This window comes from Heterocephalus glaber, unplaced genomic scaffold, assembly GCF_053883595.1.
Source record: "Heterocephalus glaber isolate CG9 unplaced genomic scaffold, H.glaber_assembly_v1.0 deba00001457, whole genome shotgun sequence".
Taxonomy (NCBI): domain Eukaryota; kingdom Metazoa; phylum Chordata; class Mammalia; order Rodentia; family Bathyergidae; genus Heterocephalus; species Heterocephalus glaber.
In genome coordinates this window covers 35485594-35512140 of record NW_028258305.1, presented here as the reverse complement: position 1 = coordinate 35512140, position 26547 = coordinate 35485594, and the positions used below count along the sequence as shown (strand labels likewise).

Sequence of the window (26547 nt, the reverse complement as noted above, 5' to 3'; positions counted from 1 at the left end):
ATCCATTTGTTCAATAGCTTGGTTCAGTTCTAGAATTTCATTGTTAATTTTTTGTCTAGATTATCTGTTTATTTGTGATAGTGGGGTATTGAGGCCCCCCACTACAATTGTATTAGTGTTTATTTGATTTTTCATGTCCATTAATATTTGGTTTGTATAGTTGGGGGCATTTGTATTTGGTGCATATATATTTAGGACTGTCATCTCTTCCTCTTGGATTATTCCCTTCACAAGGATGTAGTGACCATCTTTGCCTCTCTTAATAAGTTTTGGTTTGAAATCTACTTTGTCTGCAAATAAGATTGCTATGCCTGCTTTTTTCTGGGTTCCTGTCATGTGGAGAACTGTTTTCCATCCTTTTACTTTCAGTCTATGAATTTCTTTTTGAGTTAGGTGTGTTTCTTGTATACAGCATATTGTTGCATTTTGCTTCTTAATCCATCTGTCAGTCTATATCTTTTGATTGGTGAATTGAGGCCATTAACATTGATAGTTATAATTGATAGATATTGACTCATCCTTGTCATGATGTTTTGCTGTTGTTGGGTCTTTTATTTCTTATATTTTCCCCCCATTCCCTTTAGTTTCTTACCTTGCATGGTGGCTTCCCTCTGTTGGGCCTCATGGAGTTGTGACCTTCATTGTCTTTTTCTAGAGTATTGCTTAGAATTGTTTGGAGTGCTGGTTTGGTGTTCATGAAAATTCTAAAGTGTTCTTGGTTGTGGAAGCTTCTAATTTCCCCATCAATTTTGAAAGATAATTTTGCAGGATACAACAGTCTAGGTTGGAAGTTATTTTCTTTCAGGGCATGAAATACTTCACTCCAGGCTCTCCTTGAGTTGAGGGTTTGTTTTGAGAAGTCTGCTGTGATTCTGATGGGCTTTCCTTGGTAGGTGATTTGTTTCTTTTCTCTAACTGCCTGTAGGATTTTGTTCTTCTGTTGGGTTTCTGGGATCTTGACTATTATATGTCTAGGTGTAGATTTTTTTTTATCATGGCTAGTTGGAGTTCTATATGCTTCACTTATCTGTATGTCCAATTCTCCACCTCTGTCTGGGAAGTTTTCTACTATTACTTCTGTGAACAGTTTTTTTTTAATGTCAATTGAACTTTCTCCTGTTTTTTTGTGGACTCCTATGAGTTTTATGTTATTCTTCTTTGCATTACCTAGCAGCTCCTGGATTGATTTCTTGTGGCCCCTTACTATTTTGAAGAGATCTCTGTTTTCATGATCCTTAACCACAATCCTGTCGTCTATATCTGATATTCTATCTTCAGGTTCCCTTAATCTGTTCTGCATGCTTTCAATGGAGTTTTTAATTTCCTGAATATCTGTTTGAATCTGTTTCATGGATTCCATTTCTTTCTTATGCTGGGCATTCATGGCTTCCAGCATGTTTCTGAGCTCATCTATTTTTTTATCTGTTTCTGTTCTAGAGCCTCTAATCATGTCTTTCATTCTGCTCACCATTTCTGTAGTTATCTGGGAAATTATTTCTGTTTTGAATTTTTCTAGAGCCTCATTCATCTGTTTTGTTACTTCCTGTGCTATCAGTTCAGGGTGTCCAAGTGGTTGATTATCAGACTTTTCCACCTTGTTTCCCTCAGAATTTGCCTTTTGTGGGGTGGAAGTCTGGGTTTGTGCCTTGCTTAAATGTCTTCCCATTTTTGTTTTTGGTACTGTCCTTGGTTTAATTCCTGGGATGATACTTTGAAATTGTTCATTGTAAGTATCTTTATTGCTTGTAATTAGAACCCTTATGGAATGATTGCTTCTCAGAGGTGTCTTCCAGATATAGCTGGTCTTTAGGTTTTGAGTCTAATGGCTCTGAGGCTGTCTCATTTTCATTATACCAGGAAGGACAACTGATTAGATCAATCACAACATGTTAGCCCAAGTGGTACAATCAGAGAGATGGTCTTTAATCATGTGATAAACAAAGATGGTGTTTTGAAGTCCTGGGACTGAAGAAGGGAAATGGGGGGACTTGATGTAGCACAGTCATTTCTTCTGCTTTGGGTCTCTACACCTTTAGCAGAGCTCCCAAGATTGCCATGTTGGGGCAGAACATCTGGAGGTTCATGACCTCTGTGGTCCTTTGGAGCTACAAGGAGGAGGGCTCCAGGAAGAATTTGCTGTTTTTAGTGGAAAACATATGACAGTTACTGTTTATGATAACCTAGTACCTTGTATCTGTTCCTTCTAGTGAGGCACCAACTGCTTAAGAAATAAAGATGTTTTATTTAATTCATCCATTTAACAGATCTGATGAATATCTCAAGTAGTGTGTATTAGTCAGCTTTCCCCTTTCTGGACACAATACCTGGCATAGTTTAAAGGAGAAAAGTTATAATGTAGCTCATGGTTTTGGAGTGGATTCAGTCCATGGTCCCCTGGATCCAAGGTAGGAACATCATGGCAAAAGGGCATGGTGGAGCAGAGCTGCTCAGTTCATCATGACCAGGGAGCAGAACAGGGGAACAGCACTATATCGAAATGGGCAAGTGACCATATATAGTACCCAAGACCACACCTCTGTCAGCTTCACTCCTAAACACATCTGCTTACATTATACTTAATCTTCAAATAAAGACAATAGCAAGTTCATAATTCTGCATAATATAACACAACTATCCCACATATGACTGGAAATGCAATATTTTTTTTCCCAAAGTCTCAACAGTTCTAGGACTTTTCAAAAATCCATGTCCAAGTCTCCTCTGAGACTCAAGGCAAATTCTTAGCTGTGAACTTCTGTAAAAATAAAAAAATAAGTTACATAATCCCAAGGAACAATGTCACAGGGTAACATACCCTTTCTCAGAGGGAGGAATAGGTGGTAGAAAAGAATCAGACCAAAGTAAGACCAAAAATTAGCAGGGAAAACAGTATATCCTGTTGCTCCATGTCTAGAATCCAGGGTACAAGGTGGTAAAATATGAGTTCTAAAGGGCATGGGAAGCCCCACCTCCATGGCCATGCCAGTTGCAGCCCACATTTCCTCTCTCTTGAGTTTGCTCCACTCATGGGTTGTAGCTTTCCTGGACTGACATTCCATACTCCTGGGATCTCCAACTTCCTGTAGTCTGCACTGCACCTTTGGCTTCATTTCTGCAACTTTTGCACTGCCCTTTCAGGGGCCTTTGCCTACCCCTCACCCTAGAACTTTCTTTGGAATCTGCATGGAAGCATCCCTGACCTCACAACTTTTGCATCTTACACACCAGCAAAAATCACCATCACATAGATGACACCAAGTTCTACTGTCAGTGGAAGCAGTATCCAGGCCCCCTTGAAGCAGTATCCATACAACAATCTCTAGGTGCCTAAATAGCTGAGCACAGTGAAATGAATTCAGGGGAACCAATTCCCTAAGAGACCCTTCTTGATCTTGAAGATTCTCTTCTCAAATGAAAGTTTGACACTTTTGCTTCAAGGAAGCAAAAATGATTAGTGGGGTCTTACTGATTCCTGATATGCCCTCAAGGCATCTTTCTTCTTGTCTTTACAAGGTTCTTAACTTCTTTTTAATGGTGTTAATCTCTTTAGCAGCCACATCTCCTTTAGCCTCAATTTTGCTTGTGATTCCTTCTGGGCCAAAATGTAAGTTTTCAAAATTTTCTGCTCTGACTTTTGCCCCAGGATCTCACTATAAATCTGGCTAAAAGCAGCCAGCAGTACTCATGCCACAGCCTGAAGGACTGAGAAGGCTGTCTTGAAATTTCCTCTACAGATTCATTAGTCCCCTGCCTTTAATCTCAGTCTCCTGCAAAAAATCTCATGACATGGGCAAAATGTAAACAAATTTTCCACCAAAGTGTAACACTGGCCTCTAGTCCAACTGCCAATGGAGTCTTTGTTCCAAACTGAAAGATGACCCTGGCCTTTACTGTTCACATTTCTATCAGCATTCTGGTCTTCTGAAATATGACCAGCATACAGCTCAGCTTACAGCTTTCTATGGGCTTCTCTATCCTGCATCTCTCAACCATTCCAAACTCCTGCAAGCCAGTTCCAAAGGCTTCTAAACCACATGGTCAGTTATAGTCACAGCAATGACCCCACTCTTTATACCAATTTTCTGTATTAGCTTCCCCATTTCTGGAAACAATACCCAACACTCACAACTTAAAGAAGGAAAGGTTTAATTTAGCACATGGTTTGAGAGGATTCAGTCCATAGTCAGCTGGCCCCAGAGCAAGAACAGCTTGGGAGAGGGTGTGGTGGAGAAAAGCTGCTTATTTCATAGCAGCTGGGGAGCAAAGCAAGGGAAGAGTGCCAGAGAGCAACCGGCAAGGGACTTTATATAGTTCCCCCTCCCCATGGCCATCCAGACACTCCCAGGAATGTGCTGTATTAATCTGCTAGGCAGGCCAGGGATTTAGCTCAGTGGTTCTGCTGCCTGCCTCGAAAGCACAAGGACCAAAGTTCGATCCCCAGTACCAAAAAAAAGAAAAAAATCTGCTAGGCATTTCTTAATCCAGTGAAGTTGACATATCAGGATTAATAGTCAAAAAAAAAAAAAAAAAAGGATTAACAGTCAAAAGGTGCAATTTTTTGGAAATGGATCAACCTTGGATTCATACGCATAAGAGATGAGAATAACATAATAGATATATTTATAAATAATGACATGAATGTTTAATGCCTCTTTTCTGAAACAGAGGATGTGATAACTAAACACATGCTCATTGTATTATTTGGGTGATTCTCCAGTATTAGTTTTAAATCAAGAATTCTACATGATTTCGTTGGTTTCATAGTTTTAAATTCTGAGATTTAAATTTTTGATTCCTAAGTCAGTACCTTTTTGCTAATTTTTGTTGTATAGTGAAATGCAAATTTGACTTTGGTTGCCCTATAGTAACTATTTTAATTTAAATTTAATTTAAATTGACTTTGAAGGAATGATTGGTTTTTCTCCATGAGTAAGAATCATGAAGAAGTTTTTTACTCAATAATTGTACTGCTGACCAGTAACTAGTCTTATTTAGACTAAATAAAAGAATACTTAGACTATATAATACTATATAATATATATAATATTTAGACTATATAAGACATAATTGAGGAACTATTCTCAGTTTACCCTGGAGTTTTGACTTTAATGTACCTGGGATATGAGGTAAAAAATGGTTCTGATTAGTAATTTTTTCACTGATTCATACTTATGCATAGTGAATTGCTGCTTACCATTTAAAATGTTATGACTTAGTTTCTAAAGCTTTGTAGCAGACAGGGGAAGTAATTACCTACTGAATATTTTAATCTGGTTTGTTCACTTTTGGAATACTACAGGTGTTAAATGAATAATATAAAAAGAGATTGCAAACTGGCCATCTGTCCTCCAGATGTTTCAGTGAGAGGGTGCTACACCATTTTTAAAGCAACATTTAAAAATTTGAAAATTCATACCAAAGTACATTTTTTGATTATTGAAAAAATATTCTGAGTGGGTTCTACATCCCTGCGTAGAACAAAACAATTGACTAGTCCAATCCTCATCATAACATTAGATTTCCTTTAGGGCACTAGTGTTCTAGAACCTGAAATTTTTAATTTTTTTCTCAGTTTATATGCTATGTACTATCTGTAGCTTCTTTGACAACCATTTGATACCTGTGTAAATATTGATGTAGCCTTTATTTAGCTAACTCTGCCTAGATATTCCCTGTACTTGTATGCCATTGGTTTTTGTTATCCGTGCTGAATCCACTCTCATCCTGTGTTGAATTTTTCTATGGAACATTAAGGTTTTTTTTTTTTATTTTGGAAAAAGCAGATGCATGAGTAAAAACTTAGGGTTCATAAAAATGATTTTGACCTCTGGATTCAATCTTTGTCATTAAATTGTTAATATAAAATAAACAAAGTCTTGGGACTCAAAAATGGGTTGTAGTATGGGCTGGCTGGTAAGATCAGATTCAGAAACATCCCTTCCCCACTTTTTAGATTTCTGTACTGCCAGGCTTGCTAAGTCCTTCACAGATAATTACAGTCGAGTGTCTCTGCTCCAGAGGATCTTTAATAGGAATCTCAGCCCCCATCAAAAGCCATGAAGCTGTGATAACCCAAATTTGGACAGGTACCAGCAGGAAGTGAATGAGTTTAGGGGCATCAGAGCCTTCCTAGAGCCCCCAAATCACAGATTAGCTCTGCAGTTTAGTCTGCTGACAACTTTCTAATGGACACTCAAGTTATTAGTGGAAAGATTCTGTCATTTTCCCTAAAGATAATGCTTCTCTTAAGAGATTGGAGGACTTGAGAGTCTTTGGAAACTGCTCTGGGACTATCGACATCATGGCTATTTTGACCTCAGTAACCCAAAGCTACCAACAATAGCAGAGGAGCCAAAAGGCCAGTCAGACAGTTTTTCTCTTTTATTTCAGAAGGCAAATGATTCCTTAAGTGTGTTGGAAATACAAAACATAAATAAAAAACATGTTGATTTCCTCTGTGTGAAGATTTGTTTTGCAAGGTCCATATTTAAGCCTTACCTGTAACTTGCACAGCCCTGGGCAACAAATGTCTCATCGAATCAATTAATGGTTTAAAGTAGCTTGCTAAACTTCGTTTTTCTGCGTACCTTCAGTTAACTAATTCTGTTAGCAAAGACTGTTGATAGTTTAAGAAAAAATGAAGGAGTCTGTCTCTGGCAGAGATTCCTAATTTGTGATGTTTGGTGGTTACCACACCCAAGGTTTCCATCTTAATTAGAAACACTGGAGTGTAATATTGTTGTGGCTGTTTCTCTAGCTGTTAATTTAGCTGATTTGAATCCATTAAGGTTTTAATAGAAACAATTTCACACTAATTAGCCAGCAGCTCCATTTGCTTGAAGTTGGTATCAGGTAGGATGTGCTGATCTTTCTCCATGGGGCCTCTTAAAGCAAACTCTGCACGGGCTAACAGTCCCAGCCCTGGCTACATTTAAAAAACAGATCTTCGAAACCACTTGTATTTATAATCAAAACCAGAGTCTAGCCAGTGACTGAACCAGCTGCTTGGGTTTTGCTTTTCTAGCTGCATTTCCAATGAAAAAATATCAAGATGTTTTGTTTATTGGTTATTTCCAGGCAATCTGCCACTAAGCTAAGACAAAAGCTTTACAATATTGGTTAGCATCTTAAGAATTTTTTTTAAAGGTGAAGCAAGTACTTTCCACTTCATTATTTTATTAAGATGTTAGTGATTTTGAAAGTCTGATATTTGTGTCTGCTAACTCTTGGAGACTTTCTATGGTTTTCTGTGTTTTGCATGGGACTGTTCAAGCTGCTCAGACAGTCCTTTGTTCCAAGGTGCTATTTCCAAGGCATAGAGAATGATCCATCTCAGTCATTTCCCAAGGTCAGGAGAGGGGCTCAGTCCAGATCTGGGAGACAGACCTGAGCCTCCATTATCCTCATTCAGCAGTTCCCTTCCTCCTTGCATAGGTAACTATGTCATTCAGCCCCTGAACAAAAGCTTCCTCTACAGGTCATGGTTACAGATAGTTCGTTTTAAGCTGCAAACCAGCTGAAGGGCAATTCAGCTGAGAGGAAGGTGGGGGACACTAGCAGAGAGAACTTAATGATTGCACTCTCTGTCTCCTCTGTGCCTCCTCCCCCTGCAGCTGTATCCCATGGAACTTCCTTCCCCGTCAGTAAGAACGCTTTCCAGTGCTTGTCAGTTGTCTGCTTTGAGAGGTAACTCAGATGGTGATGGAGCTTTAATCAGCCCGGGAAACGGAGCCTTGAGCCAGCATGTTCACTGCAGAGGTGTGTGTGACAACATGGCAACAAAAGGGATCCCGCCGGACATCACTTCACCGTCACATCACTTGGTTTCCTTGGGGTAGGAGCTTCACTTCTCAATTCCTGCTTTCACTGGGCCATTAGTCTTAACCTACATTGCCTCATTTCAGAATTCAATGTCTACCTTTCGTAGAGTGACATAGTGCACTTCACTGTACTATGAAAAATTTGTTCTCATTCACTCATTCAACAACCATTTATTGAATATTTATAAAGGGATCAGGTAGACTAGATTTTCCAAGATAACTGCATTTAAAGAAATTTTGATATTTTCCTTAAGGCAATTTATTAACCACATTAAATATAGTCTTAATATTTGTGTTCTTATAAATAAACAAATTAGGAAAATGAGGAGTATGTTATGCTTCCATCTGATCATATCAGCTGTGTTAGAATCTTTGTTAGGAACATGATGATAAGGTGTGATTCTTGCTTCAGATATGTTTAGCATAGCTAGGAACAGGAGGTATGTGCACCAGTAACTCCAATGGAGGGTGGAGAGAAACCAGGGTCCAAGTAGGAAACAGTGGGCGCTTCAGAGAAGATTAGCTTGAGCTCTGCAGGCCACCCAGAGCAAGCCTCTCAGCCAGTGCAGAGGGATAAAAAGCTTTGCAACAAATAGCAGAGGTCTGCGAGTAGGGTGTGGAAAGCATGCAAAATGTGTGAGCAGAAGTCTGCAGAGAAGGATACGGGTTCGGGTCATGTGAGGCAAGTACAGTGAGGTCAAGAGGGAATGATGCATTGAGAGATCCAGGGAGACTGGACATCATGTAGTAAGTGGAGGGGAGAGGGTGAAGCTGGAGGTCATTAAGGTGGGGGTCGCAATCAGAGAGGCTAGGATGACATCCACGAGTAGAAGGGAGGAGATACTGGGAAGATGGGGAACACAGGAAACTAGAAAGGTAGGTGGGACCTTTGATGGTACAGGAAATGGTCAGGCCTCTGGCAGGAGCAGTATGGCATTGGTCCAGTGAAACAGTGGCCAGGGAAAAAGAACTCTGGGTGAGTTAGAGCAGCACTTCTCAAACTCTAATGTGTGTACAAACCACTTGGGCGTTTGTAAAAAAAAAAAAAAAAAAAAGCTGCCTTTGTAAGTCTGGGCAGGGCCTGAGATTCAGACTCCCAGGTGAGGCCCATGTGCTGGCCCACGGACCACACTTTGAGTGGCACGGAGCTAAAACTACTTCCATTTGCTAGTCTCAGGCAGTGATTTGTAACAGCTGAAAAATCTTATGAGGCAGTGACCTGATTGTTCCTAAGTGTTTTTATTTCTCTAAATCTCATTCTAATTGATTTCTAGTTTCACAGCCCTGATCTGATAGAATTCATAGGATGGTTTCAATTCTTTATATTTATTCAAGCAGACCTTATGGACTAGTGTATGGTCTATTTTGGAGAAAGTTGTGTGCTACTGAGAAGAATGTGTATTCTGGTGTCGTAGGGTAGAACACTCTGTAGATATCAATTAAGTCCATTTGTTTGAAGTATGGTTCAGCTCTGATATTTCCTTGCTAATATTTTCTTTAGTTGATCTATTTGTGAATGTGGAGTACTGAGGCTACCCACTATACTTGTGTTAGTGTTTATTTGATCTTTTATGTTTGGTAGTGTTTGTTTTTTGAAGTTGGGTGCACTGATATTCAGTGCATATATATTTACAGTTGTTATCTCTTCCTGTTGAATTGTTCTCTTAACTAATATAGAGACTTTCTTTGCCTCTTCTTATCAGTTTTAGCTTAAAGTTTACTTTGAGAATAAAATTGCTACCCTGCTTGCTTTCAGGGTTGTGGTGCATGGAACATTGTTTTCCATCTTTTGATTTTTAGCCTATGAATTTCTTTTTTGATTGGATGAGTTTCTTAAATGCAGCAGGCCCTTGAGTTTTGTTTTGGATCTAATCTTCCACTATGTGTTTTTTAATTGGGGAATTAAGGCCATTTATATTTTGGGGTTTTTTTGTTTTTTGTTTTGGTACCGGGGATTGAACTTGGGTCCTTGTGCTTGCCCAGCAGGTGGCGAAACCACTGAGCTAAATCCCTGGCCCTAAGGCCATTTATATTGAGAGTTATTACTGAAAGGTATTGACTTATTCCTGTCATTGCATTCTTTTCCTATTGTTGAAGCCTTTATTTTTCTCTTTCTGTTTAACCTCTCACCTTGCTTGGTGTATTCATTCCATCCTACTTTTGGCCTTTGTTGGGCTCATTGTCGCTCTAGGGTATTGTTGAGTATTTTTTGAGTACTGTTTTAGTGTTCATGAATTTCTTAAGGTGTTCTGTCTCTTGGAATGTCCTTATTTCTCCATCACTTTTGTTTTTTGGGGTTTTTTTTTGGTACCGGGGATCGAACTCGGGTCCTTCTGCTTGTGAGGCAGGTGGTGGAACCACTGAGCTAAATCCCCGGCCCTCTCCATCACTTTTGAAAGACAATTTTGCAGGATAGATCAGTCTGGGTTGGCTGTTGTTTTCTTTTAGGGCTCAAAACTTCACTCTAAGCTCTTCTGGCCTTTACAGTTTGTGTTGAAAAGTCTTCTGTAATCCTAATGGCTTTACATTTGTAGGTGATCTTTTATTTTTCTATAGTGACTTTTAAGATTTTGTCTTTGTGTTAGTCTTCTGGGATTTTGGCTATGATGTGTCATAGGGTGCTTCTTTTTTCACTGTAATTATTTGGCATTCTGCAAACCTCACTTACCTGTATGGTGAATTCTTTCTCCATACTTAGCAAGTTTTCTGCTATGATTTCTATGAACAGATTTTTAAATTCCATGTGTATTGTTCTCTAATTTCTAACTTTAGTTAGCCTTAGTTTGGTCTTCTTAGCCTCATCTAGTAGGTGTTGGAGGAATTTTCTTTGCTCTCTTACCATATTTAAGGTTTCTCTGAGTATGTCATCATGCGATTCGATTTTGTCCTCGAGATCTGAAATCTTTTCCCTCACATTGGTCATTTCTACTGTTTATGTATTCAGTAGAATTTTTTATCTTTGATATTTCTCTTTTCCACCTTTTCATGGAGTCTGGTTCTTTGTAAATTTCTCATTAATGCTTTGAACATTTTTGGTCATCTCTTCTATAAGCCTTGCTTCTAATTTTTGTTTTTATTTCTTCCACAATTACATTGATCAGTTTGTTAGTTCCAGTCTTTTGTGTTATGTAATCTTTGAGCGTACTGAGTTTCTTTGCTGCCTCTGAAATCATTTTGTGCAGCTCAGCTATCTGGTGTTTGATTTCCTCTCCATCAGTGACCCCTTGGATTTGCTTTGGAAGTTGGGATTCTCTGGAGGGATTTTTTTTTTTGGTACTGGGGATCAAATGTGGGACAGTTTGAACTTGCAAGGCAGGTGCTGGAGCCACTGAGCTAAATCACTGCCACTCTCTGGAGGCATTTTATTGCCTTGTTTTTCATGTTCCTCTGTGTGTGTGTGTGTACATGTGCTGAGGGTTGAGGTCAGATAGAGTGAAGAGAATTCGTTGTTGGTATGAAGATCTCTTTAGTTAGATTCTGTTTCCTAGTGATGTGTTCTTGGCTTTATTTGTCAAGAGGTATTTTTTTTGTTTGGGGGTTTTTTTTTTGGTACCGGGGATTGAACTTAGGACCTTGTACTTACGAAGAGGCGCAAAGCCACTGAGCCAAGTCCCCTGCCCGCCAAGAGGTTTTGTTTACCACGTCAACCTATTCAATTTAATGGGGTTGGACCCTGTAGCTGTTTTGTAAGGAATGAGTTTCTACTGGTTATAACAGCATTCACAGATCCAATCATATATCAATCATAAACATTAAAACTTGTTGCGATAACTTCACACTTTTTGAAATAACTCTTAAAGAAGGTATTATATTTCTATTTTCAGTTATCTAGGATGTTGAGAGTGGGGAGAGGGAGAAGAGGGGGAAAGGAAGGGCCTATATCACTGGGAAAATTAAGAGAAATGTCAGAAGGTGAAAATAGGAGGTTGGACTCTGGAGTTATTTTGTAATTGTGTTAAAGCTAGTATGGAGAGGGTTTGAGAGAGCATTTGCGTAGGTGGAAGGAGGTGTGTAGGTGGGTGGAATTATATTTAGAGATTAAGGGAGACTGAGATCGTCAGAACCTGGCAATACACTTGTGAGTTGTTTTGTTTGGACCATCTAAACCCAATTTTGTTAAGGGCTACCTGGACTTGCCCTGGAAAAGTGCTGTTTAAGTTGTAGCCCTGGGTGATTCTTCCTCTCTAATGTACTTCTAAAGGCCATGTTATATGGTATGTATGCTGTAGATCGATGGAGAGGAAGAAGGGGGAGGCAAGAAGGCAAGAAAATGAGGAGGAGAGGAGATACAAAGAATAGAGAGGGAAGAAAGTAAAAAATAAATGAGAGAAGTGCTAAAAGAGGAAGCAGGTCAAAGGCGGAAAACCCTAAAGAATAAAGTAAAGTAAAATAACAAAATAATACCAATAAAGAAGCAGAAACCAGAAGAAAAAAATAAAAATACGTAAAAAATGAAAACAGAAAAATCCCTCAACAACTAGGATGACCCAAATCAAACAATCAAGCGAAGAAACCACAAACAGACAGACGAACCCTCACACAGTCATTGTAGCATTAACCCCGGGCGTCTATGCATCTCCGTCTACACTGGAGTGGCAGTCTGATTGCCAGCAGCCAAGCGCTTTGCTCCTGTGAACCAGGCAGTTGCCTGCCCAAAGCAGCGAGGGCTGTCACTCCCTCCAAAGCCACGTCCTGGTTGTGCTGTGCTTTGGGCCTGATCTCAAGGTCCAGTTGCATCAATCTTGAAGGAAGCAAATGCGGTGTAGTTGGCTCAACTCGTGGTTGTCCAGTTCTCCATCGAATTCTGCCAGGCACCTCATGCTCTCTTCCTTCCTCCACTGCCTGGCACGTTTCACGCTCAGCTCCAGTGTCTTCTCCCCACAGGGTTTCCTTGCCTGGTATACGGCCAGAAGACCTCTGTCCCCAGCACTACTCACTCTCTCTCTGTACCCAGCTGCCTGTCCGTCTCAGCCCTCCCTGTACAATCTAGGGCTGCCACCAGGCCTGGCAGAGGCCCCCTCTGCCGGCACAGGGCAGTGGGCAGGACTTCACATCATCTCAGGCTTTTCCGGGGTTTGGGGAAATAATGTGCGAGTGTCTGCTCTGTTCTGGCTCTTCCAAACCACCCTCGGTCTGACCTGGGTGCCAGTCCCCATCTCTCTTCTCACAACTCTCCCCTGCTCCACTCTCTACTCCACGTACTTGCTGTAGACCTGGGTTTCCCTGCCTTCTGCAGTCCCCAGGACCCTCACGGGAGCCTGCCGGCAATCGTGAGTAGCACACTGAATGTCTCAAGCAAAGCTCTCCCATTGTATGTGGGAAGAACGGGTGACCTGGTTTTACTCAGTGTTGGGCAAGTCTCCTCTCTCCCCAAGTCCCGCCACCTGCAGGTGCTGTAGTGCTGCTGTTCTCAGGACATGGGTAAATGGCATTTTGTCCGGCCCCGTTCTCCTGCTTTCGGCCTCTCTGAATCCCCGGCTTGCATGTGTCTCACTTCCTGTGCCTGGTAGGGAGGTCCAGCGATGGTGAGCCTGTTTCCTCAGTCAGGCTGTCACTGAAGGGCTGGCTTCCCCCCTTCCTCCCTCAGTCTGATGGTGTGTGTGCCAGGTCCGGGTGGAGGTGGAGTGCTGTGATCCAGGGGAGTTCCAGTTTCCCTCACATGGCCCCTAGATGCTGGATTTCAGTCCAGCTAGATTCTCCTCATTTATCCTCCTGTGGCAGACTTTATCTTTTGCTCCCACCTCTGGATACCTGCTTTTCTCCAGTACCAATTCAGTGATACCCTTGTTGTTAACCCCTATGCAGCCATTTTATCTCCTTTTGAGTCCGTGTGTGTGTGTCTGTCTGTCTGTCTGTCTGTCTCTGTCTCATTTTCACTCACTGATCAGGAGTTGGACCCAAACAAACATCAGGTGTATTTCAATAGCTGAGTGTGTGTGTGTGTGTGTGTGTGTATATATATATATATATATATATATATATATATATATATATATATATGTATGTATGTATGTGGAGGCTCTGGGTTTGAAAGCAAGGGTTCAGATCCCAGCCCTGCCTCACAGGGACATGGTCTGCTGATCAGGTGAGACATATGCACCACTCTGGACCAGGCTGGCCAGGGTCCACATCCCAAATCCTTGTCTTTCCCTTGTGCAGCCTTAGGGCAGGTCATATGATCGCTGGAGCCCAGGTTCCTTGGCCATAGAGTAGGGATGATGAGACCCCCGACAAAGTTGTTGTAAGAAGTAAATTATGGCACACACACGGGGCACCTTGCACTGCGTGTGGCACAGTGAAAGGCACCCAATAAATCTTACCTATCGCCATGGCATGATACTTACCTAATGAGTAAGGAGTTGTGGCTTTTATTGGAAACAAAGTAAGTCTGGCTGCTTCCTAGTCCCTCTTTCCCCTGGGAAGTCAGACCATGAGCTCGTAAATGCCAAGAGCGTAGCATCCACCTGGTGGCCACATCCCCAAATCTCTCATCAAAAACCTGGAGGAAATGAAAAGGCTTGTAATATTTAAGCCAAGCTCCTCCTGGGCGGCCAGGGGCCAGGGCGCGCAGGGAGAGCACACACTCAGAGGCCTCTGTGGGGGCTGCCGGGCAGACTGAAAACAAAGCTGTGCTTTGTCCTGTGGCTGGGCTGGGCTTTTTGTCATAATATTTAATTAATTTTGAAATTTCAAATAACATTAGAGAAATGTGTGAGATATTTACATCTAGTAAAGCAGCAAGCATGGGTTAAGAGGTTGAGAAAGCATCTATAACCCATAAAATGCAGCACAGCTCACAGGAATGTGGCAGGTACAGGGAGGTATCAGCTCGGCTCTATCAGCCTGACCTACCCAGGGTCCACCCATCCCCAAGGTGGCGGTGGGCCGGAGGAGCTGGGCAGCCATGAAGTCTGCCTAATTGGAAAAAGCTGGCGTGCGTACAGGGCACTTCTGTGTTCCAGACCCTTCCTGTTGCTTTATAATGCTAATGAGTGAAACTTGAACAAATGTTCATTAAAACCATTTGAAACACGATGCCCTTCATCCTTGGGTTTTCGTTATTATTTTAGTTATCCCTTAGGATGTGGGGCACAAACCCTGTATTCATTCTGAGAAATCCATTTGCCACTCTGGCTAAATAAAACTCTGGGTGAATCTTTTCTCCTATTTTTAATTTTTTATGCTACAGACTTAATAAAAAATTAAGAAGTTAATAAAAGTGAAAAATACACTTAAGAAAGTGCACAAGTGTATGGTTTGCATACTACATCGTTACAAAGAATTTGACCGGTCATGATGGGGAACGTTACCACTGTCCCTGGTGCCCCTCCTCTCTCCCCCTCTCTAACCACCCCTAGGAGGACCAGCACAATCTCAGCTTATAAGTACTAAATCCTTTTGCTTGGTTTTGAATTTTATATAAATGAAATCATACAAGGTGTGTTCTTATACAAGATGCAGTATGTTGGGGAGACTCCCGTCATGTTTTTGGACATTGTTGTAGACCCTTGTTCTCGCTGCTGTATAATATTCAGTCAGTGGTCCTTTTGCATTGCAGGCCTCCCCCATGGAGGTGGGCCTGTGTCCCCTGACAGGATTGGCCCTAGCAGTGGGCATGCAACTGGGTTGCCCAATGAGGATTTCCAGCGGCAAAGCCAGTATTAATCTCTCTCCATCACCAGGAGCAGTATGTCACAGTGCACTCTGGAATGTTCACTCCCTGCTGTGTCATTGGCAAGCTGCAGGATCTGGGATGAGTTGTTTAACCTCTTTAGTTCTTGTCTTGATTTCTTCAGGTGCAAAAGGCAATAGTAATGGCACCTACTCCATAGGATTATATCAAAGAACAAATGAATGCGTTGAACTATACAGCCACAGATTAAAGGCCAAGTGGGTTTTATTCCGGAACTGTGAATTGCAGAAGTGTGAGGCCGGGTGGAGGTGGCTGCTGGGCTTCTTGCAGCATGGACGCTGAGCAGTTTGAGTTCCTCTGTGCACACTGTCTGTCATACTTCTGCGCTTTGCATGTGCTGTTTCCTTGGTGAGTGAAATTGTAGCTGCTTTGTTAGGAGCCAAGACAGTGACACCACATCGTATAGGTTGAATGAGGTCTTTGATCCAAAATGTTCGGGAACAGAAATGTTTCACACTTCACAGATTTTTGGATTTTAGAATTCTTCATCAAGGGGCCAGGGATTTGGCTCAGTGGTTCCGCCGCTGCCTCACAAGCGCAATGACCCGAGTTTGATCCCCGGTACCAAAAAGAGAAAAAGAATTCTTCATCACAACATATTCATTGTAGGGAGAGAAGGAGGAAGGAAAGAACGAAGGGAAGACAGGCCACTTTCATTTAAGAAAGCCTTTGCTAAGATAGTAAATTGAATTTTTGGTCCCTGAGTGTATGTATGTACATTGTAAAATATCACTTGTGAGCAAATGGAAAGAATGCAGGAAGACACTTCTTCTACAAGCTGGACACTGTAGTGTAGGTGGCCTGGAATGTTCCCCACAGCCCACGTGTTAAAGACTTAGTCCCCAGCCCAGAGTGCCACTGGGAGGTGGAGCCTAATGTCAGACTGGTCCCTGGGGACTGCCTGCAAAGAGGACAGGAAGCCCCAGCCCCTTCCTCTGTCTTCTTTCACGGCACAGCCATGAGGCGAGATCTTTGTGGCTGCTGTGGAACTCCCTGCCCCACCTCCCCAACCAGAACAGCAGTGTGTCGGCTTGATCATGACCCGGAACTTCCAAAACTCTGAGGCAGAATAAGCCTTTTCCCTTTATAAGCTGATTTGCCTCAGGTATGTGTTACAGTAACCGAAAGCTGACCAACACCGGGAAGTAAGCTAGCTGTCTCGGGAAGCAGCTCCTGCAGGAATGAGTTGCAGCTGAATTAGTTGTCTTTTTTCATAGAATACCATTTATACTTGATGGAACAAGTGACAGACTGTGATTATTCAGACACAGGTATTTGCCAGCTCTTTTCTTGAAAAAGAATGAAGACATCTGTCCTATGAAAGAAAATAACTGTCCACACTTGCCAAAGCTAACTTATAAACTTTCAAGTAAAAGTTAGAATTTTGAAAAATAAGTAAATGTCACCAGAGCTTAACAGCATCCCACTACCTAATGACTTTTTCTGGTAAAATAAGTGGAGTTATTTTTAGGGGGGTGGATAATGAGACAGGATTTTAGAATGTAGTCCAGGCTGGCCTTGAACTCATGATCCTCCTGCCTCAGTCTCCCAGGTGCTAGAGTTGCAGGTGTGTACCACCGTGCCTGGCTTAGGTGGAGATGTTAATGAATGTAATTGAGCCAGCATGTTACAGCTCAGTCTTTTAGATAAACTAGTAATTATGTACATTTATGATGTACAATGTGATATTTTAATGTGTATACATTGTAGAATAATTAAACTAATTACATCTCTATCTTACCTACTTTTTTTAGTGAGAACACTGAGGTTTTTTTCTTTTTTAACTTTATTTTTTTCTTTGTGTATATTTGTCATACATATTGATCACATTCATCATAGGGAATTTGTAGCTGTACATGATAAATCAATTCTTTTTTCCCCATTCTCTTCCTCTCCCTTCAACCCTTATTCCCTTCCCCATTTACAGAAGCTTTGTTTCCATTTTTTCCCTTTTTTTCTCTTTTTTTCCTTTTCCCTTCCTTTCCTTCCCCCTCCCCCTCCCTTGTTCCCCTTTCCATGTGAATACATTCTTCCTATTTCCCAATATTTATCTTCCATTGTGCTCCTTATTTACCCTTTGGGTTTCTCACACAAGAGAAACAATGGGATATTTAACATTGTGTGTCTGATTTATTTCACTTAAGATTATGTTCTCAAGGTACATCCATTTTCCTATAAATGACGCAAGTTTATCCTTTATGGCAGAGTAGTACTCCACTGTATATAACTACCACCCTTTCTTTATCCATTCATCTGTTAATGTACATATGGGGTGTATCCAAGATTTAGCTATTATAAATTGTGCTGCCATATATATGGGTGTGCATATATCTCTATGGTATGATGCTTTTAACTCTTTTGGGAAGATACTTAGGAGGGGAAAATCTAGGTCAAATGGAAACTCTAGTTTCAGTTTTTTGAGGAATCTCCATACTGATTTCCATAGTGGTTGCAGCAGTCTACACTCCCACCAACAATGAAGAAGGGTTCCTTTTTCCCCATAGCCTCGCCAGCATTGTTATCGGTTGATTTCTTGGTGATAGCCATTCTTTCTGGACTGAGATGGAATCTCAGTGTTGTTTTAATTTGCATTTCTCAAATGACCAGTGATATTGAGCATTTTTCATGTATTTATCCACTGTTTGTACTTCATCCAGGAAGTGGCTATTCATTTCAGATGCCCATTTTTGGATTGGGTCTTTAAATTTGTGGGTCTGATTTTTTTGAGTTCTTAATATATTCTAAATGTTAGTCCTTGCAGAAGTAGCTGATAAAATTTTTATCCCATTCTGTGAATTGTCTTTTGACTCTCTTGGTGGTTTCTTTTGCTGTGTAGCAGCTTTTTAATTTGATGTGATCCCAATTGTTGATTATTTGTAATATTTCCTACACTATCAGGGTTTTATTCATAAAGTTTCTTCCTACACCTATGTCTTCCAGAGTTTTACCTATTCTATCTTCTAGCAGATTAAGTGTCTCTGTTTTATATTTAGACCTTTGATCCATTTCAATTTTAGTTTAGTGCATGGTGAGAGATATGGATGTACGTTCAATTTCAGAATGTGGAAAGCCAGCCAGTTTTCCCAGCTCCATTTATTAAAGAGGCTATCTTTCTTCTAGTGAAGGTGTTTGGCCCCTTTGTAGATAAGGTAGCTGAGTGTGACTGGAGTTGTTTCTGCATCTTCTCTTCCACTGATCCTTGGGTCCTTGGGTTTTTTGTTTCTTGGGTTTTTTTTTTTTTTTGCTCAAGACCATACTGTTTTTTATCATGGTAGCTTTGTAGCATAACTTTGAATCAGGGATTGTGATGCCCCCTGCCTTGCCTTTGTTGCCCAGAATTACTTTTGCAATTCTGGGTCTCTTTTAGGGTTGTTTTCTCTAGTTCTTTGTGGTATGCTATTGGTATTTTGATTGGGGTTGCATTAAATCTGTTTAACAGTTTTGGAAGTATAGCCATTTTCACTACATTGGTTTTGCCTATCCAAGAACAGGGGATATCATTCTATTTTCTGATATCCTCTTCTATCTGCTTTTTTCAGAGTACTTTAGTTTGCAGTGTATAGGCTTTTCACTTCCTTTGTTAGACTGATTCCTAAATATTTCATTTTTCTTGGTGCCATTGATAAAGGTGTTATTTTCCTAATTTTTCTTTCAGTGAGTTTGTTATTTGTGCATAGGAATGCTATTGATTTTTGAGTGTTGACTTTATATCCTGCTATGCTGCTAATTTGATTATGAATTCTAGGAGTCTTAGAGTTTTCGGGGTCTTCTATGTAGAGTATTATATCATCAGCAAATAATGATCATTTAACTTCTTCCTTTCCTATCCATATTCTTTTTTTTCTTTCTTTCTCTTGTCTACTTGCTTTGGCTAATGTTTCCAGAACTATATTGAACAGGAGTGGTGATAGTGGGCATCCTTGTCTTGTTCCTGATTTTAGAGTAAAAACTTTCTGTTCTTGACCATTTAGTATGATTTTGGTTTGTCGTAGATGGCTTTTAGCAGGTTGAGATGATGATCTTCTGTTCCAGTTTTCTTTAGGTCTTTTTTTTTTTAATCATGAATGGGTATTGGACTTTGTCAAATGCTTTTTAAAGGGCCTCTACTGAGATGATCATAAGGTTTTTGTTCTTGGTTCTGTTAATGTGGTGTATTACATTTATTGATCTGTGTATGTTGAACCATCCTTGCTTCTCTGGGATGAATCCAACTTGTTCATGGTGTATAATCTTTTTTTTTTGGTACCAGGGATTGAACTTGGGACCTTGCACTTGTGAGGCTGGTGGTGGAACCACTGAGCTAAATCCCCGGCCCCATGTATAATCTGCTTGATGATTTTCTGCCTTCTCTTTGCCAGTGTCTTTGTTACTTTTTCTCATTATTGAGACAAAATACCTGACACCTGAAGTTAAAGGAGGAAAGGTTTATTTAGGCTAGGTTTGTAGTGGTTTCAGCTCACAGTCAGCTGGCTCCAAGGCAGGGTGGCACAGCAGAGGGCATCGCAGAGGAGAAACAGCTCATGGCAGGCAGAAGGCAGCAAAGTAGTAAAGGAGAAGAGAAGCAGCAAATGACGAGCAAGGACAACAGCATCCCTCTTTCTGTCTCTTATTTATTTATTTATTTATTTATTTATTTATTTATTTATTTGGTACCGGGGATCAAACTTAGGACCTTGAGCTTGCGAGGCAGGCAGCAGCACCACTGAGCTAAATCCCTGGCCCCTCTGTCTCTTGTATTTTATTCAAGTTACCTGCCCTTAGGGCTGCTAGCACTCATACCCTTAATTCCTAGCATGGCACCATGAATCAATCCCAGCATCATATCCTTGATCCCAATATCACACACACAGATTCATTCTATTGGGATTCATGGAATTACTGTCTCCATTGTCTTTCTCTAGAATGTCCTTCAGAACTTTTTGGAGTCCTGGTTTGGTGGTCATGAATTTCTTCAGATATTCTTTATCATGGGAGTGCCATATTTCTTCACCAAATTTGAAAGATAACTTTGCAGGGTAAATTAGTCTGGGTTGAAAGTTGTTTTCTTTTAGATCTTGAATTACTTCACTCCAAGCTCTCCTTGACTTAAGGGCTTGTGTTGAGAAGTCTGCTGTGATTCTGATGGGTTTTCCGCTATAGGTAATATATTTGTTCTCTCTAATACCTGTTAGTATTGTGTTCTTGTGTTGAATTTCTGGAATCTTGACTATTATATGTGTTGGTGTAATTTTTTTTAAAGAAATTGAATTGTATTGAAGCTTGATGATTCCCATAGTAAAAAGATTACAATAAAACTCTAGTTGTTGGCTAAGTTCCATTAATTTTTAAAAATTCTCTTTGACTTTTTCTCCTGGTCTTCTGTTATCCTCTCTGCAGGTCACTTCTTTAATTCCTTCATTTTCCTTGTTTGTGGTTTTCTTAGGTCTTGTTTCTCCATGTGAATCCTTCCATAAGTTGTACCAAAAGTATCATGGGACATATTTTTCTTCTTCTTTGGCTTGAGAGCTTTTGGCATTTTCATGGATAACTTATAAATGCTATCTGAGGCCAGGTGTGTCCTCAGAACCAGATCCAATGAAGGTCCCATCTCTTCTAACTCAATCTGTGGTGTTCTGCAAGCAGATTCCTTCAACAGCAACTTATAGCTTTGAAAGTCAACCTTCCCCTTCAGAGCAGTGAAGTGCAGAACATACTCTAACCTAGCCAGGCAGGTGATTGCTACTGTGGGGCCTCTAAAGAAATCAATGAGAAGACTTTTTAGTCTTCTGTAGTCTTCTGTAGTGTCAAAATCATCACCAGCAAATATTAACATGGGTTTTGTTCCCTCAGGACATTTACTGTTCTTAATATCTTTTAGAGACACAAATTTCTCAATAACTAATTCAATCATATCCAGCACATGGTAGTCATACATACCACCTATTACTAAGTTATTGGGCTGCTTCTTATTATGGTATCCAAACATGAATAAAGAACAATCTGACTTCTTTTAAAAGAACTCCAGTGATGTCTGGTCCTCACATGGTCTTGTAATATTTTTCCACATCTTTCAGTACTTGTGTCACTGTTGAATTTGCATTTCCCCCTTTGATCAGCATAGCATTTTTATTATTTTCACTGAGTTTCGGTTCTCTCTTCTCAAGGAATCTCTTGGCCCTTTTTGTTTTGGGCTTTATAACTCGGTCCAAGGTGTCCATCGCTACCACTTCAGTCTAGCCAATCTGGTGTAATGTTTTGATCATGATTATTTGTACGTCTATATGCCTCACTTTATCTGTATTTCAAATCGCCCAGTTCTGCTCTACTCCTCACATCCAGTTCCACTCCCAATGCCATTGCTGGCCACCTTTCACCACCTGCCCTTCTAGTCTCTGTCCTTCACTTCATCCCAAGCCTTATGTGGGATTACTGACAGACAGATGAATTTACCAGGGACAGTGGTGTAGACTGACTTCTGGGAGAGCTGCCTCTGGACCATAGCCTTGGGCAATTAACATCTGCTAACTGGTTGATCCCTTTGCTTTGGGTCTGAAAGGGATTTGGACTCTAATAGTGGGAAGCTGAGCCCAGCCCAGGAGAGGAGAAGCCAGTTCTTTAGAAGCTGACAGGAGAGAATGGTAGAGCAAGTCCACATCACAGGGCCCCTGTATTCATGTCCCTGCTTCTGCCTAGAATTCCATGAAATAAGCCATCCCATGAACATTCACTTCTACTTTTTGGGGGGTAGGTCAGAGTTATTGTTGAGCATGCTGTTTTATTTGAAGGTACAATTATTACAATTTAGGGCCCACCATAATATCTCATCTTTTGTTTTTCCAGTACTGGCCATGAACCCAGGAACTTTTCACTGAACTACATCCAAGCCCCCTATTTTAAAATTTTGAGACAAGGTCTTGCTAATTTATTAAGTTATTCAGGCTGGGTTTGAACTTTGGATCTTCCTACCTTCGCCTCCCAGAGTGCTGGGATTATAGGCATGTAGCATCACTCCCAACTATAATCTCAAATCTTAATCTGTAGGGGAAAAGAACCGACCTGGCCAACCTGATGCCACCGCTGAGAGCTGCCCTCTGGCAGTGACAGGCTGGTTTATTCCAACTCCCTGTAGGATCATCCCAGCCTCAAGTTGTAACTGCGACACTGTTCAACTTCACCCTCTGCCTCGCCTGGCTAATCCCTCGGCCTGGTGGCACAGACCCTTCACCCTGCCCACACAGACTTTCTGGCTTCCACCCCTGGCTTTGGGTCTTCCCCGTGTAGATCCTTCATATGAACTTGCATGAGACATTGCCTGGGCTCCAGGCCTTCCGCTGGACTTGTGTGGGACACTGCCGTGGGATCCGGGCCTTGGCTGGATTTTTCGGGTCTCTAGCGTGTGGACAGATCTCTTGCACTCTTCTCCAAGCCAGGCTGCCCAGGAGACCAACTCTGCAGTGGAGGTCTACACTTAGGAAGTGCTCAGGGATCAACGCCAGTGAGCTGAGAAGGACACAGGGTTGGACAGAGGGTGACAGTGGTGCAGTTACAACACAAGGCTGGGCTGGTCCCACAGGGAGTGAGAATGAGCCTGCATGTCACTGCCAGTGGGCTGCTCTCAGTGGTGGCATTCACGTCATCCAGGTCGGCTCCCTTGGCCCCAGAGCAAGGCCTCGGACAGACTCAGCTGTTCGCCCTAGCAGCCCATGCTCTGGCAGCCAGGACCAGGCAACTCCGTCCTGAAGCAGAGTCTGGGTAGGACATCACAGCATCTACTAGAGTCACTGTTGTTACAACGGCTTTGGAGAAGGGAGGCATCAAAAGGGGAGACAATTAGTCTTGAGCTTTTCATCCTCCCCACATGTTAGACACTTTAAACCCAGACATATATGAATGGCAAGGTATTCCAGAACAAGCGATTTCTTTTTCTGTCTTAGGGTGCTGAAGAGGATCTGTTTTCATCTCCAGAATAAGCTAATTTGATGTGTGTGTTGGGGTGGGGGAAGCAGCAGATCCACTGTTCTTTGTAGCCACTAAGGGGAATTTCCTATAATTCTCCTTGCCAGCTCCATAAAAGAATTCCATCTTGTATGATCCTGTCCTGTATGAGGATTGCCTTGAAGTGAGTTATGCACTTTCATTACTTTTCAAGAAATCCCTTCTCAGGCTGCCAATGACAAGTTGCTATCAGTAATATAAAGAAACTGTTTATTTTGTAATAGCTGAAAGCCTCTGAGCCAGGGCCCACGGGGGATTCCTAAGAAGAGGTGCCAGTCTCCCGCTAGAAAGGCTCCCTCCTGCCTCCTCCCCACACACAGGCACTTGGTGATAGACTGAGTGATGGGATTCTGAAAGCACCCACAGAAGTACTGTGATGTGGTTCTGAGTACCCATAGATGTCCCGTAAATACCTGCAGACTGATTTAGACTCATGGCTCATCTGTTAACTGGATTTCGTGCTGTTTGGTTTATAAGCATCATGATGTCATTTTCCCCTTTATTAAAGAAAGTTATTAAGGTAAAGCATGTCTATTCTGGCAACATCATGAGATGAACTGTGTTTTCATAAGTCTTCCTGCTTTGTTAGTCTCTTTACAGCACATTTCTTTGGCTAGTTATTCAAGCAACTCTGCCTTTGTTCATTTCTAATAAAGATATAGCACATAACAGTGAAATAACAACATCAAGAATTTTCATACATTGAGGGTTTTTTTTTTCCCTAAAGAAAACTTGATAAGCACCCTTTGTTTTTCTGTAGCATCCATGCTGCATATTTTGTGGTGGTGTTGTCACTAAAACGTAGTGTTTCATCTGAGGCAAAGGTACAAGCCCTCACTCTCCTCAGAGCCGGGAAGGTTTAAACCAACTCCGCAGGTGACTCACTGCCTCTCTCCCTCTCCTCTCCCTCTGCAGAGGAGGGGCCCTGCAGGGAGGGGACGGGGACAGTCCATTGCTACAGTGACCTGGGCGCTTGAATGGCACAGTGCCACTCACCTCCTCACTCATGGGGAAATCGGGAGGGGCAGATCTGATGTCCCTTTTTATCCCCAGAGGCTTCACACAGATACAGCTCATGACTGAGTCATTGCTGGAGACAGTGAGTGCACTTTTCTGTTACCTCCTTATTAGCAGTGCCGGAAAGCAAAGGCATGAGCTAAGCAGTCATGATGAACACCACAAATTGGTCATGTAAGAGGCAGTAGGCTTTTGATGGTTACATCAGAGATCTAGATTTGTTCTGAAAAATGTTACTGAGCTATTTTGTTTTTAAAATCAGACTGATGAACTCATCTAATGGATGGGTTACAGTGTGCTGGTCTGGGAGGCAGGTGAAGCCCATGTTTGGATCCTTTTAAAAGCAGCCAGGTGACCTTAGAGATGTGGCCAAATCACCCTGAGGTATAGGGTCCTCATCGGTTGTACTAGCTGGTACTAACACTGACTCTTTCACAGGTCTTCATGGGTCAGATGAACTAATGGCAGCAAAGTGTTGGACTCATACCAAGTGCTTGATAGAGAGGCTCCGTGACTTAATGGTAGGTTGTGTCCTCACAAACCCATCATAAGTTGAACATATCCTAACTTAAAAGTATATCGAACACTCCGAACTCCCTGAATGTCATAGCTTCGCAACACAATGCACTGTAGAATGGCAGTTGCTTCCCCTGTTGCTATGTGACCAGCTGGGAGCTGTGGTCACTGCTACTGCCCGGTACCTTTAGATGTGCTACTGCACATCACCACCCAGGAAAAGATCAAGATTCAAAACTTGACCTCTGATATCTACTAAATGCACATTATTTCCTCACTATTGTCAAGTTGAACTATCAGAGGTCAGGGTTGTCAGCAGTTGCTGTTATCATTCCTAGGATAACCGTATACTATGACATCCAAAACAAGATACTGACAGTGAAGGTGGACATAAAAATGATCAACATGATAAATTTTCTGAAAGATTTACTTTTTTTTTTGGTACCAGGGATCAAACTCTCATCTTTGCACTTGTGCAGCAGGTGGTGAAACCTCTGAGCTAAATCCCTGGCCAAGATTTACTTATTGACCAGGAAATCGATTTTCTGAAATACTGGTGGACCTATGAAATGTTTCTATTCAGAATACTATTTTCAAATATAAAGCTCTTTTGAAGAAATAAAATAACATAAAATACTGTGTACAGTAAAACAAATCTGAAATTTTTCTTTGTGTTTGCCATAGAACATTAAAACAGATTGGGCAGAATAATTAACCGTGGCACATAATTATGTACTTACATCAGTTTCTTGGTCTATTGTTTTATTTTTCTGGAAATTATCTTTTTCACTGGTTTTACTTTTTAAAAAATTTTCTTTCTCAAAACTGTCTGAATTTGGGGGTTAATAAGTTTGAAATTGTTGCTATTTCAATTGACCTTTCTCTGGGGACCACAGTATACATAATGGAGAAAATATAGATGTGGAGGTCTCTTTTGAGCTGAGAACAACTATAAAATAAAGGCTATTCTAAGTTTTAATTTTGAAAGTATTGAAATGTGTCAATAATTCAGCTTCAATATCTACTTAGGAAATGTTGGCCTCTATTCAGAGTGCTTTCCTCTGACAAAAATGTCAGTGGTACAACTTGCCAATAAATTGTGTCTATTTATAATTCTTTGGAATAGTTCACCAAATTTAGGTGATTCCGAATTGTAGCACTTCTCCATTACAGTCTATTCTGGGGAAGGATTTAAATGTATTTAAATAGTAATAGGAAGAGCACCAACATCGTCTTCTTAAAGGTTGAGTTAGTCCAAGAAACAATTATAGAACTTCAGAATTAAATCTTGTGCTTCATGACAGCCCTCGCTGCCCCTCCCTGGCATTGCTTTGGCAGGATACACGTCAGGGTCTCCTGGCTGCGGGCAGGTGTCACAGCTGCAGCCTGCGAGGTCACACAGAGCCCGGCGTGAGGAGGCCCGGCTCGGCTCTGCTGTTACATCCCCAAACAGCTCTTCATTTTCTATTCTCTTTTCTCCTCTTCCTCTTCCCCACCTCCTGCTGCTCCTTCTCCTCCTTCTTTTCA

At 41.3% G+C, this 26547-nt stretch overlaps 1 protein-coding gene and 1 pseudogene across 3 annotated transcripts in view; one reads left to right on the top strand and one right to left on the bottom strand.

Moving 5' to 3' along the window:
• The window catches only part of Ttc27 (tetratricopeptide repeat domain 27), a 254203-nt gene that overhangs the window by 212465 nt on the left and 15191 nt on the right, over positions 1-26547 (top strand). For 2 of the 3 annotated variants that reach the window (XR_015453011.1, XR_015453012.1), the window contains exons 25-26: positions 7614-7834; positions 24943-25025. The gene's annotated coding sequence lies outside the window, so the exon portion shown is untranslated. The remainder of the gene's footprint in view (positions 1-7613; positions 7835-24942; positions 25026-26547) is intronic. The other variant, XR_015453013.1, reaches the window with a different exon arrangement.
• On the bottom strand, positions 20831-21883 carry LOC101714235 (ribosome production factor 2 homolog pseudogene; annotated as a pseudogene).